General features: G+C 44.2%; 1 protein-coding gene across 2 annotated transcripts in view; it reads right to left on the bottom strand.

The window, feature by feature from the left end:
* Positions 1–12,817, bottom strand: part of KDM4B (lysine demethylase 4B) — a 284,368-nt gene that overhangs the window by 266,573 nt on the left and 4,978 nt on the right. The window contains exon 2 of one of the 2 annotated variants that reach the window (XM_083179332.1): positions 11,434–11,563. The exons of the other annotated variant lie outside the window; for it this stretch is intronic. The gene's annotated coding sequence lies outside the window, so the exon portion shown is untranslated. The remainder of the gene's footprint in view (positions 1–11,433; positions 11,564–12,817) is intronic. 2 annotated transcript variants of the gene reach the window in all.

Below are 12,817 nucleotides of genomic sequence, written 5' to 3'. Positions count from 1 at the left end.
TGTGCTTTTAAAACCAGGATGGCCCAACACCGGTCGGCCATCAAGGCAGCATGGAAAAATGGAAAAAGTGACCAACCGGTGGCCCGCCATTATATAGAAAATAAACATACCATGGCATCACTGAAGTATAGAATGATAGACCATGTACCCCCATCAATGAGAGGAGGTGACCGTGGCAAGAAATTGTTGCGATTGGAATCCAGATGGATTCACCGGCTGGACACGATAGCGCCCCGGGGTTTAAATGAATCTTTAAGTCTGATTAATTTCCTATGAGCGAGGGCGCTTACCAGGATGAGAGTAGTTCAATGAGTTGACATGTTTTTGCTGCTTAATATGGGACTAGTCCTGGTTGCAGACCAAGGACAGAGGAGCTGGAGGCCATAGGCGTGTCACAGGGCAATGAGACCCAATTGAATATTATAAAATTAATTAAAAGCCACATAAAAGCTGTTTTGATGTTTACAAACATTAACCATGTCAGGGATAATGCATAGGAGGTTAGAAGCTAAGTTCTGCTACGAATTTCTTTAATTATGTATATATGTAGTTTTCTTGATTTTTTTATTCTTTGCACCAATAGAGGACTTTTCAGGGAACACAGTCCCTGGAAGGCACTTGAATTTTAACATGAAATATTTTTTGGTTAACAGACCATATCCATATAGAGTGGGGTTTTTTTTACAGGATCGCACACCTGGGTGTTGATTTTAGTATATAAATAGCACACAACAACAATATAATATATTATGAGGTACACGGTAAACAGATACACTGTGGTTTTTTATTAGATGATGTCTACGGACATGCTTAATGCACTTTACACCAAATAAGAGCAACAGATTGGTGTGGCTATATTGTAATAAATGTACTGATGTACGAAAATGCCTGAAATGTTTAATGTGTGTATGTTATGTTTTTATTTACCGGTTTATTTATCGGTTTAAATATTCCAGATGATATTTGCCAAAAGAGTTCCTTAGAATTGATTTTATAATAAGCAAGCAGTCAGTGTTCTTTAATGAAATTGGCCTGAACGGCTAACATTATAATTCAAGACTGTGTTAAGGGATAATAGATGATATTTCCCGCTTTGTAGATGTAGCAGTCCTGCTGTGTGAGGGTACGCTTCTACCGGCGTTACTCCGATGGAATAAGAGCCAGTGCCGGCAGCAGACACTGTAGTGTGGCAGGAGAGGACTCAAGGGATCCCGGACCCGCTACTACCAGATGGACGGGAGCGGACGCTGGGAGCCGCCGTGGAGTATACCTTGTTGCTTGAATTTGTATTAGCCATTCTGTTGCTCATGAAGGATCGCCGCAGGTCTCTTTTTCCAATTAACGTATGATTTCAGGCTGTTTGCAAACAGGCACCAAAAAGGGGTGGCAGTCCCAGTACATACTTTAAGTTTAGGATGATGAGTGGATACACAATTTCACTCTTGACGCGTTTCTCCGTCCGTGAAGTGCTGACGGTTTCCTCAGAAGAGCCTTCTGAGGAAACCGTCAGCACTTCACGGCCTCTTTCCCGCCATGTTGCACACCTCAGCCTGCACCTTACTAGAGTCCCCCTTCCATGCCGCACAGTGCCACTCCTCTCCCCCAGCAATGCACTTACATTGGATCCCGATCCGGAGCAGGCGGGTATAAAGCATTTAGCATCTTTTGCGATGTCCTCCCCGGCGGCAGCTGTCTCCTTCTGGCAGCGACGGGCGGTCACGGTGGCAGCAATAGAAGAGCAGAAGGTCTCACTCTCCTCTCACGTGTTGCACTGACTCCGCCCTGGGCACACTGTTCGGCTATATGGTCTAGCCCTCCGCGCACCACATCACCACTGTGACTAGTATCCCTGCACAGAGAATATGCAAGAATACTGCGCACGCCATACAGGGAGGAGCGCGTCCCAGGGGACGCAGCCATTTTCAAAAAATGAGTCCCTGCACATCAAAAGTGGGTAAAAAATGCGGCATACCGAGTATTTGCGAACCCTGCAGTTTAGAAACTTTTTCAGTAGATTACTTGTATAAGAGGGTAAAAAAGGGTTATTCTTTTATCTACAGCCATACCACACTGGATAGGCCCAATCTTGTCTGATCTGGGCAGCTAAGCAGTGTTGGGCCTGGTTAGTAAATAGATGGGAGACCCCTGGGAACACCAGGTTCTTGCAGGTGTTTTAACATTGCTGGGAAATGCTTTTTTTTCCCCAGCTATTCAAATTGGAAATTTTTGCTTTGGATTACTAGTAGAGAGTAGTGGAAGAGGTAAAAAAGACACAATATCCCCCATCTAAATCTTTACCACACTGCTTAGGCCCAATTCCATCTGCTTTTTGCAGCTAAACAGTGTTGTGCCTGGTTTAGTTGAGACCACCTGCTAATACCAGATCCTGTAGGTTTTTTTATATCACTAACACATTTTATTTTTCTCCAACAATGCAGTGTTCATGAAAACCAGCCAAAAAAGTGGGTCCCGGAGACCCTTCACATCTAAAAGTTGGGGTCCTACCTGACCTTTTCTGGGTCCCAACAGAAATGAAGGTTCTATTATCATTCTAATGACTTAAACAGAAAGAAAGACATAAACAGTTTTGTAATGCAGTAAGCAGCTTTATTACAAAAAAATTCAAGATGACACCCTTACATAAGCGACATCATCACTGCACCCTAGACCAGTGATTCTCAAGCTCGGTCCTCAAGTACCACCAGCAGTTCATATTTTCCAGGTCACCTTGCAGGTGCACAGGTGCACTTATTACTCAATGGCACATTTAAAAAGATCCACAGGTGGAGCTAATTGCTTCACTTGCTACTTTGTGTGGAGACATGGAAAACGTGAACTGTTGGGGATCCTTGAAGACCGAGGTTGAGAAACACTGCCCTAGAATATCAGATTTTTTCACGGCCCAAAATATAACATATACAAAAATATTACATCAATTAGATTGTGTTTAATTCATTCTAGCAGCCTGCACCTGTTACACAAGACATGCAGTTCCTCTTTCCTGACTCAGTCAGTTGTCGCTCTTTGCTCTGGTTTCTCTAGCACAGGGGTCCTCAAACTATTTTCCTCCGGGACCCCATCAGACAATAAAAATAATTACAGGACCCCAGCAAGTTACTGCAGAAGATCATCATATCATATGTGTAGTCAGCAGACAGCACATAAATGGCAGCACTGTAGAGGCATACAATGATGGGAGGATTCTATAATAACAGAAAATTCAACAGATTTTTCAGAATCCTTGAATTACTACGGTAACTGAGATTAGAAAACTCATCAACCTAATGGTCAGCAACATGAAGTCGTGACCCCATGCTGAGAAGGTTGGGACCCACTTTGGGGTCAGGACCCACAGTTTGAGAACTGCTGTCATAGACAAAGGTGATTAACTCTTTAATCCATCTGGAGATGGTTATTTTAGAAGGCAAATCTCCTTTTCTTGCTCCTGAATGCAATACAAATAGGAAAGATATTCAGATAGGGCTCTTCTGCCCATAAAGCCTGTAACTCACCCACTCTCTTTGCTGAGGTTATAGCCGTTAAAAAAATAATCTTCCACATTAATAGTTTTAATGTTATTTCCTCAAAAGATGTTCTAATGGAGACACCATGCGGTGTTTTGATCCTTGGGCGTACCCTTTTAATTGCTTGGCAGAACATCTTTATCAGATTATCTTCTGCTAATCTTCTATCGAATTTGCATCCTTGCGAGTGAACCAGATCCCGCCTTGTGAATGGTGGTACGCCGGCACACCATTCGCAAGTTGCGTACGTTCGCACTGGCTGTGAATGGATGTTTTACATAAGCATCCATTCACAGCCTGCGGGGGAACACAAACATCTTTCAATGGTTACCAACCATTGAAAGATGTGGAAGGTGCACACATATGTAAGGTTGCTTTGGATAACCTTACATATACGTGTACACTTGGGGAGGAATTGGGCGGGCAGCTGATTGCCCCCCGCATGTCCATCATGGCTGCATTAGCATGAAAAAGCCCTTTGTTCTCATGGAAACGTCCATGAAACGCTGGGCGTAACATATGCTAATGGAACAGCCCAGTGCCTCATGCCACCCCTGCAAAGATGGGTGCGTGCTCCCGGCGAACAGTTTGTTCCCCAAGGATGTACACCCCCAGCGGAAATGTGCAACGCGTTAACATCCGCCTCATTGCGCACGCGGACCAACGAACGTACCTGAATAACAGATATCTGTACATTAAGGGTCTGAGAAGGGGCCACCAGCCCTTTCCCAAACCCTGCATACAGAAATTGCAGCATACAAGGGGTAGTAACTCTTTATGTCTCTGAATAGGCACTAGACCACGACACAAAAAAAAAGTCTTAGATTCTGTAATAGATAGTAGAGTAAACTTTCTTCCTTGCTTTTACTAGAAGTTGCACCGCTTGAACCTAAATGCCCTTCCTGATTAACCCCTGCCGCAATAATTTGGGTGACATCGATAACCGCCATGGATCCTGTATAGACATCCTCAATTCTGTGGGAAACCATCCTCTTTTCAGCCCAAAAGCAAAGATTGATATCACCATGGCTTGTTCTTCCCTGATCTTCAAGATATCATGGGAAAAGGTGGAAAAACATACCATACAGTAGTTAAAACTTTTTTTTTAGGGAAAAGACATCTGTACCGTCTGACCCGGGGAGATGGTATCTTGAATAGAACAGAGGCAGTTACTTGTTCTGGTTTGTTGCCATCAAGTCTATTTGAGGTCTGACAAAGTTTTGTAGCACTACCGTGAACACACAACTCCTATTCTCCTGGTAGTATTTGGTGTCTGCTGAGGAAATCTGCGATGACATTGCTTTTCCCCGGGACATGCAGGACTGACAGAGAGAAGACTTCTTTTTGCCCATGACAATATCTTTGAAACTATTCCTACAGCACACGACTTTTGGTTCCCACTTGCCTATTTAAGTGAGAATGAAACTGTTTTACCCTCAAGGACCATGTTCCTTGACAATTTTCTCCTCTTAAATGTGCTCCCCAACCAGTTGCGCTGCTGTCCGTTGGGAGTACCACATATTGAGGCTGACTTAACGATGTTTCCCTGAACTTTAGATCTGTGGTTAACCACCAGTTAGAGAGTTCCTTGCTGCGGAATCTAGACATACGTTATATTGTAATCTAACTCTGTGTCCATATTTTCACAGTGCAGCACCAAAAAGAACCTACATAAGCCAAAAGTCTTGAAATAAAGAGCCAGCAGACCTCAGACTTCCTGTGTCTTAACCGCAGTGCTCAGAGGAATAAGTAATTGCCGGCCGCCGCGCCAGTACTTCAGATTTCCGCATTCGGTCACAATGCCTCCTGGGAAATGTAGTCTGGATAGACGCGGCAGCCCTGGTGCGATGCCGAAAGTTGGCCTGATATAGCGGCTCCCAGCATGTCACCATCTGCAGCTTTCTGAATGGCGCTTAATGCTAGGGTTTTACAGAAAAAAAATGGGGACTCATTGATAAAGCAGGCTCCATCTTAAAATATATGGGAGGGATCTTGAAATGCACACCCTAATAATATACATGTACCATGAGGTGCTATCATGCTGGGATCTGTAGTGCTACAAAGAAAGACATGCGGTGCCTGATGCACACTCTATAATATTAAGCTCTGCTATCTCATATAAAGCAATAAATTGAGGTTCTTGGAATATTTATTGGCCAAGAGATACTAGCCCACCAACCACGTCAAGATAACCTCATATTTTCTGGCATCTTAAAATAACCTGGACAGGACTTACCACTGACCACGCTCCTAGGTGTAGAAGAATATGGGCAGGAACCTTATTAGGCCACGCTCCCATGCTGCTTCCCCAGAGTGACACTCTGGATTATAAAAGGTAAGCCCTGGGAAAACAAACAAAACACTACCTATCCTATTTAACTAAACTAGGTGACAGGAGAAAAAGACAAGGAGGAAGGGGAGGAGCGAGGCTTTAGACCAGAAGGGGAAGGTCCTAAGAAAGAAAAAAGCCTGTCTAATAGGAGAAGGATGAAATCCCATGGTCTTGGCTGATGGGGACCATAGAAGAAAACTGGTTTTACAGGTACTGGTGTAGTTTCACGGCGCCGCCGCGCGCACACTCTGTCTCTGAAACTTGGCAGCCTGCCAGAGGCTCGCGTGCCACTCTAGCTATAATGTAATGTAACGTAGCGCCGTGAAACTACACAAGTACCGATTTACACTATACTAATGGCCAATTTTCCCTACAGCCCAGCGAGGATAGGATGACTTCCCTTTGCGCTGGGCCGGCAACACCATAAAATATCTGGGAGTTACCACCCTTCATGCCCCCTCAAAGCTCTATGATGTTAATTTCACCTCGCTCCTTTAACAAACATACTCTGATTTTCAAAAATGGGCCCACTTGACATTATATTACAAATCGGCAGATGCCATCTCTAGATAATCAGTTTCCCAAGATTATTATATGTGTTGCAGAAGTTGCCATTGCTCTCCACCAAACGTGATCTAGGCTTGCTTAGTAAAGTCATTCATAGATTCATATGGAAAGGTAAAAGGCCAAGAATCTCACTATTTAAACTTCAACAAACACATAACCTTGGAGGTGTTATTTTCCAATGTCTTTAACAATACACTATAGTGGCCAATTACAGAATAGCCATTGACTGGATACAAGGAAATTATGTTTTAACAAATGGCCAAATAGAGCAAGCACTGTACCCAGGCTACAACATGATCACCTTGTTACATACACGCCCCTCATTATGGCCTGCAATGGTCACTGATAATGCGTTGATACACACTACCTGCATAGCTTGGAAGTCCCCACGTTCTACTATGAAATTGCCTGCCAATTCTACAGTGTTTCTTCCTTTCTGGGGTAACCCAACCTTTCCCCCCTCCACTGTGTCTCCCCATTTTTATTTATGGTATAAAGGGGGGTTGAAATAGGTTTATACATTTTTTTTGTTAATGTGGACTACATGTGGCGTAACTATAGCTCCGCAGCCCCCGCGGTGGCGGGGGAGGCGCAGAGAAAGTTTGGGCTCCGGGGGTCTGCGGGGCTATAGTTAACCGCTGCTGTCTGCCGGTGCCTGCCTGCCTGCCTGCCGTGCCGTAACAGTCCTGTCTCTCCCAGCGCTGGCTCCTGCTTCTATAATGAAAACTGACACATAGAAAATGGCTGCCCCCATACTGCAGGCAGTTTTCTGTCTGCAGTATGGGGGCAGCCATTTTCTAAGAGTCACTTTTCATTATAGCAGCAGAAGCCAGCGCTGGGAGAGACAGGACCGTGACCGCAGATGAGGCCGGGCAGGTATGGGCAGGAATTTTTTTTTGCGGCGCGGGGGGTGCAAAAAAGTAGTTATGCCACTGGTGCAACTATTTTCAAGAACGGAATTAGAATCTCAATTTCCACATGTCTCTGTCCCATTATTTCATTATATGCAAGCAATGAGTTATGCTTAAAGAGTGTTGCTAACTTCAACGGATATAGCCTGCGGTTTAGACAATGCATTACACCATAATTCTCTATGTATTTGCTCGACTTCCTACATTTACTCCCACTCCAGGGATAAATAGAATATTGAAACTGGTACAGTTGACCTCATGAAATGGCTGATTGATTTCGCAGAATTGTCCATAAGCAGTATATTGAAATCGTATGTTAATATGAATAAACAACAAGTGTCCATATCTTATATGGAGATGCACCACTAGACAGCGTTTAATATACACCTATACTGAAAAATATCAATGGCAATTCCATGTATTCTAATTGCTATAAATGACAGGCCCTTATTCTGTCATTATACAAGGCTTGTGTAACTGCACAAAAGTCATGTAGTGCGTACACATTGAGCTATTTTCCCAATCAGCAAGAGATTTTCAGGAGGCTAAAGACTTTCCTGAAAATGTATCATATAAAAGGATATTTACATAATGGGCTAGGTTTGAATCCTAAGGGTGGGAGCAGGGGCCATTTTATTCAGTGCATGTCCGCTCTTGGGTTCTGATTCAGAATTGATCGCTGGGCTGCATATATTCAGAGCCCAGCAATCAGGTAAACTCAGCCCCACCCATGTGCATGGCTGCAATTGCATTTGCAGCTGAGCACATAGGGAGAAACCATTCACCATTGAACAACATTTCCCCTGTGCGCAGCACCGAGTAAGCCAGGACTACTCAGCACAGAAATGGCCATGGGGATAACGAGGGCGCTGATGCCTCCGATTGGCTGGGGAATGCCTGCATTTTCTGGTGACCTCCCAGAAAATGGCAGTGGCACTCTCCAAAACATCCACCTGCAAATGGCCAGCGATCACAGGTGTTCGGCAGTGGCAGCCGTAACGCATATATTGCTGATGCAGACCAGCAACGTATACGTTACACCCATAAAAATCATATACTACTAAGAAACATTGGTGGCCAGTGGTGCAAATATATACATTGCTGGCATGTGCCAGCAATGCATATATTACCGACTAATTAATATACATTGGTGGGCAGACTGACCAGTAATATATACATTGTGCCAGCAATGTATATATTAATGGCTAATCTATATACAGCCCCCCCATGATGCCAAAATGTAAAGGATTATAGAAGTGTGGAAAACGTGTTGTCTGCAAGTACCTACATCCTAATAGAAAAATCTTCTGCGACACAGGCAATTCAAAATCAAAGATTTCCTGAATTGAAACATTTAGGGATATTTCCAAAAGGGGAAAAAGCGGCGGGCGCCTATTGAATGCTGCCTTTGCTCCCGACAGCATTCAAGAGACAAATCGACAGAACGGACCCGACTTTAAAAGCGGTCAGGCCCGTTTTGCCGAGAACAGACTTGGATTGTCGCAATCATGGGCGTATCTCAAAAATCCACGGCAGTTTACACGGACATGCCCCCCCCTTTTGCCAATCAGGAGGCGGGACATTGAATCCCACCTGCCGATATGAAGAAAGGCAAATGCAAACGGGCCAGGGTCACGGGTGTTGGGACGTACGGACAGTCGTGACCAGGGATTGAATACCCCCGATAGTCATCTATATGATTGTCTGCCATACTGAAAGTATCAGGCAGATGTGAGAGCAACGCTCTGCTATTAAACCAGAAAGAGGCTTGAAGTGTACGATACCCTCCGCAGCCTATGAATGAAAGGCAGGGTATGCAAATTCAGCAGCCGTGATTGGTGCGGGAGATGGACCCAGCAGTGCACACAGGAAGTGCAGATGGCACGGCTTGTGCAAACCAGAAAACTACACTATTTAAGAGATACAGCCTATCGCTATATGAAGGAAAACATCTCATACACCATCAACATCCATCTTGGAATACTTTAAGGATTAATGCCTTATTACTGTAGTCCCAAGAAGCCAATACAGCTACTGAATTTCCGGATATAGCTAGATCAGCTGGGACAGCTGAATCTTCTAAAAAAAAGTGGTGGATAGGGATGGTCAGGGCTTTATGGAATCATGGAAAGTCACAGAGGGCTTCATGGATATAGTATCTTCGCTGGGCATTTGCAAATTGATTGTTGGCGGTGACCTGGCCGTTAGCAGGTAGAGTCGCTGACCTCAGCAGCAGTCCCGAGCTCCCCGGGACTTTTGCAGCACTGAGTAAGTCTAGACTTACTCGGTGGCTGCGAACAGGGAAAATCCATTTGATGGTGAGTGACTGCGAATGGATTTCTCCCTTTGGGGGTTCGAAGTTGTGCACAGGGGCTTTTCCACACTGGCGGAGCGTCGTTTACATGAATCAGGCCAAAAGAGAAAGGTGAGATAGAGTTGAGGAATGGAGGAGATGGCAGGGGTAGAGAAAAAAAAAAAAGATACAGCAGAGGAGAGAGAGGGTGACAGAGACAGGTTGTGGAGGAGATATAGCATGGGAGTGAGAAAAAGAAAGGAGAAAGAAAAAGAGAGGAGTGGGGTAAGATGACAGGGTGAGGTTACTTGCTAAGAAACAGGCTGAGAAACACAGGGCTATGTCAATAAAACAGACCCTCACTCCCTGGTACAAAACTTGAACATTACCGCCTGCCCTTTAGCTGTGAAGCTAGCCACTGGACTGCCATGTTTAGGGTGGCGGTACCTGTGTCGGTAACGTGATTTTATTTATGTAGCAACGCTGAGCTGGGGTGCCGGTACTGTATATTACTTCCCTCGCAAATGTTACCCAGAGTAAGAGCATGGATAATGCGATAGTGACACTGGTGTAATACGGCCATTCTGTTGGAGACATCCCAAGATTGGCGACAAAGCCTGTGACACAGAGGAGCCACAGGATTAGCTGCAGCACATCGCTTCCCCGGGGACTGACTCATTTTGTAAAACAAAGTCCCGGGTCAATGTAAGGTAAAATACATGCTATAGCGCAGGGCTGGGCAATTGCGGCCCTCCAAATGTTGATGAACCAAATAACTCACCCAAACTGATGCATGCCTTGCATCAGTTTCAGCATGGCCACATAGCAAAACTAATGCAAAGCATCCTGGGATGTGTAATTCATCAACATCTGGAGGGCCGCAATTGCCCAGCCCTGCTATAGCGTGTATTTGCAATCATTGACTAGAGATGCTGGACTATGACCAACCAGACAGGAATTAAGACCCATACACACTGGATGACTTTGAACCAAAAGCAGCTCAGTTTACTCGTTTGATCTACTTTCAGCTTGAAAACCGCCCGGTGAGTGCTGCATCCAGGCCACTCATCTACTGGTATTAGCAGCAGATGAGTGATGGAGTGGACGGCTTCCCGTAGTGTGAAAAAAAAGGTGGGGAAGATGTAACATGTGCAGAGATAATAAGATTTGGCTGGGGTTTTAATTCAAACAGAGATCTATATTGTTGTGTAAAGCAGTCAGTATTTTCCCAGCAGAGAAACCAAAAAACTCACCCAAATGTAACTCTCTCTGCACATGTTTCATCTGCCCCACCTGCAGTGCACATGGTTTGTCCATTTGAGAAGGAATTAGCCTTTGAGTGTGAACCTGAATAAGGGCCTGTGTGTATGCACTGAGTGTTTTTCAGCCCAACAATTTTCCCTATCATCATTGTCCATACATGCTGGGAAAAATCACCCATTATGTATGGCCCTTTAGTTTTAAAAACAGAAGTAAGCTTGAGAAAAAACTTCAGCAACAGAGTCAGATGCATGCAGATGTACAAATGTCACACATTAAATTGATCAATGCAAGGTAGGAATACAGTTTTGTTGCTCCTAGTTTTTATTTATTTGAATAAAACCCATATTGTGAGCAAAAAAAGGCCCTGCAGAGCCAAGTCACAGTGGTCCAACTTGAACAACATGTGTAGAAGAACACATCTAAACATTATTTATTTATTTACAGTTTCTTATATAGCGCAGCAGATTCCGTTGCGCTTTACAATAGTAAATTACTAAATTCACATTTAATCATTCTAAAAATGAAAATATGTACTTTGTTTACCTTGTCAGTGAAGAATTAAATACTGATTTTAACAAATGTGATTTAAGTTGAGATCTCCTACATATGGCCTTTTCAGAGCATATAGACTAATACTCTTCTTCCATGTCCCACCATACATTAGAATGCCATTCTGAAAACAAAAACAGAAAAACCTATGAGAACTAAAACTTTTTTTTTTGCCACACACCTGGTCATTTATTGAGTATATGAATCCTATTGAATTGTTCCTACGGAAACCTTATGGAATATTTAATAAATCCATCTAGACCAGAGTTTCACAAACATGGTCATGATAGCACCTTAAAAGCACACACACTGGGTGATTTTGAGCTGAAAGCAGCGCGGTTTTGTCTTTTGAGCTGCTTTCAGCTCCAAAGCCGCCTAGTGTGTGCGGCGCAGAGAAGAGCGTTCCCGCATCATTGCTGGCCCAGCCGCTCATCTGCTAGTATTAGATAGTGTACTGCAACGGAAAGTCGACCACCCCACACTTCGCAATATGCCGTCTGCTTTGATATAACTTCTATATCATTCTGTGTGTACAGACAATATGCACGTGCCCACAGTCATATTAAACAATGCTGGGTTTTGTTGATATCGCTAGTGACACCTAATGAAGGATGGCACAGTGTTCTTTCCATCCATCATTAACATCACTGCAGTGTGTACACACAATCAGGACTCTAGTGCAGCGGTGGCCAACCCACGGCTTACGAGCCGCATGCGGCTCTTCTCTGACTGATGTGCGGCTTGGCGGCTACCTCCCCTTCATGTCAAGCTCGGCGGCTCCCTCCCATTCATGTGCGGCACTACGGCGCCAGCTCAGACCCTCCCTTTCATGCGTGACGAGCCGCGGCCGCCGGGAGCCAGAGCATGCGCAATCGCATTAGGAGGCAGTGTTCCTGGCGGCGCCATTTTAGTCACCACGCAGTCTGCGTATCTGTATGCCGTTTGATCCATCGTGCTCCTGCTCTGTATGGCTCCCTCACTGCCTCAGCCTCCTGCCATCCTGAGCCCTTGAAATGTATGTAATTTATATAATGCACACATATATATATTTATTTATATCTTAAATAAGAAAGAGCCGTGTGTGTATGTATGTATGTATGTATGTATGTATGTATGTATGTATGTATGTGTGTGTATGGGGGGGGGGGGGGTATTCACTTTTTTACTTTAGGTCAGGATTAAATTCTCAAGCATGAATTATTCTTGTTACAACAACAATAAAAAAAATATATATATATATATATATATATATATATATATATATATATATATATATATATTTGGATAGCCAGCACTCCTCTGCTTGCAATGTGTGACGAGCGCCCGTTGCCTTCCCAAGCTCTAGCCCGGCAGGGTTGGCAAATATAACCTGGTGGCA

This window comes from Crinia signifera, chromosome 1 (genome assembly GCF_055691185.1).
Source record: "Crinia signifera chromosome 1, ASM5569118v1, whole genome shotgun sequence".
NCBI lineage: Eukaryota > Metazoa > Chordata > Amphibia > Anura > Myobatrachidae > Crinia > Crinia signifera.
This window is presented reverse-complemented; position numbering and strand designations above follow the sequence as displayed.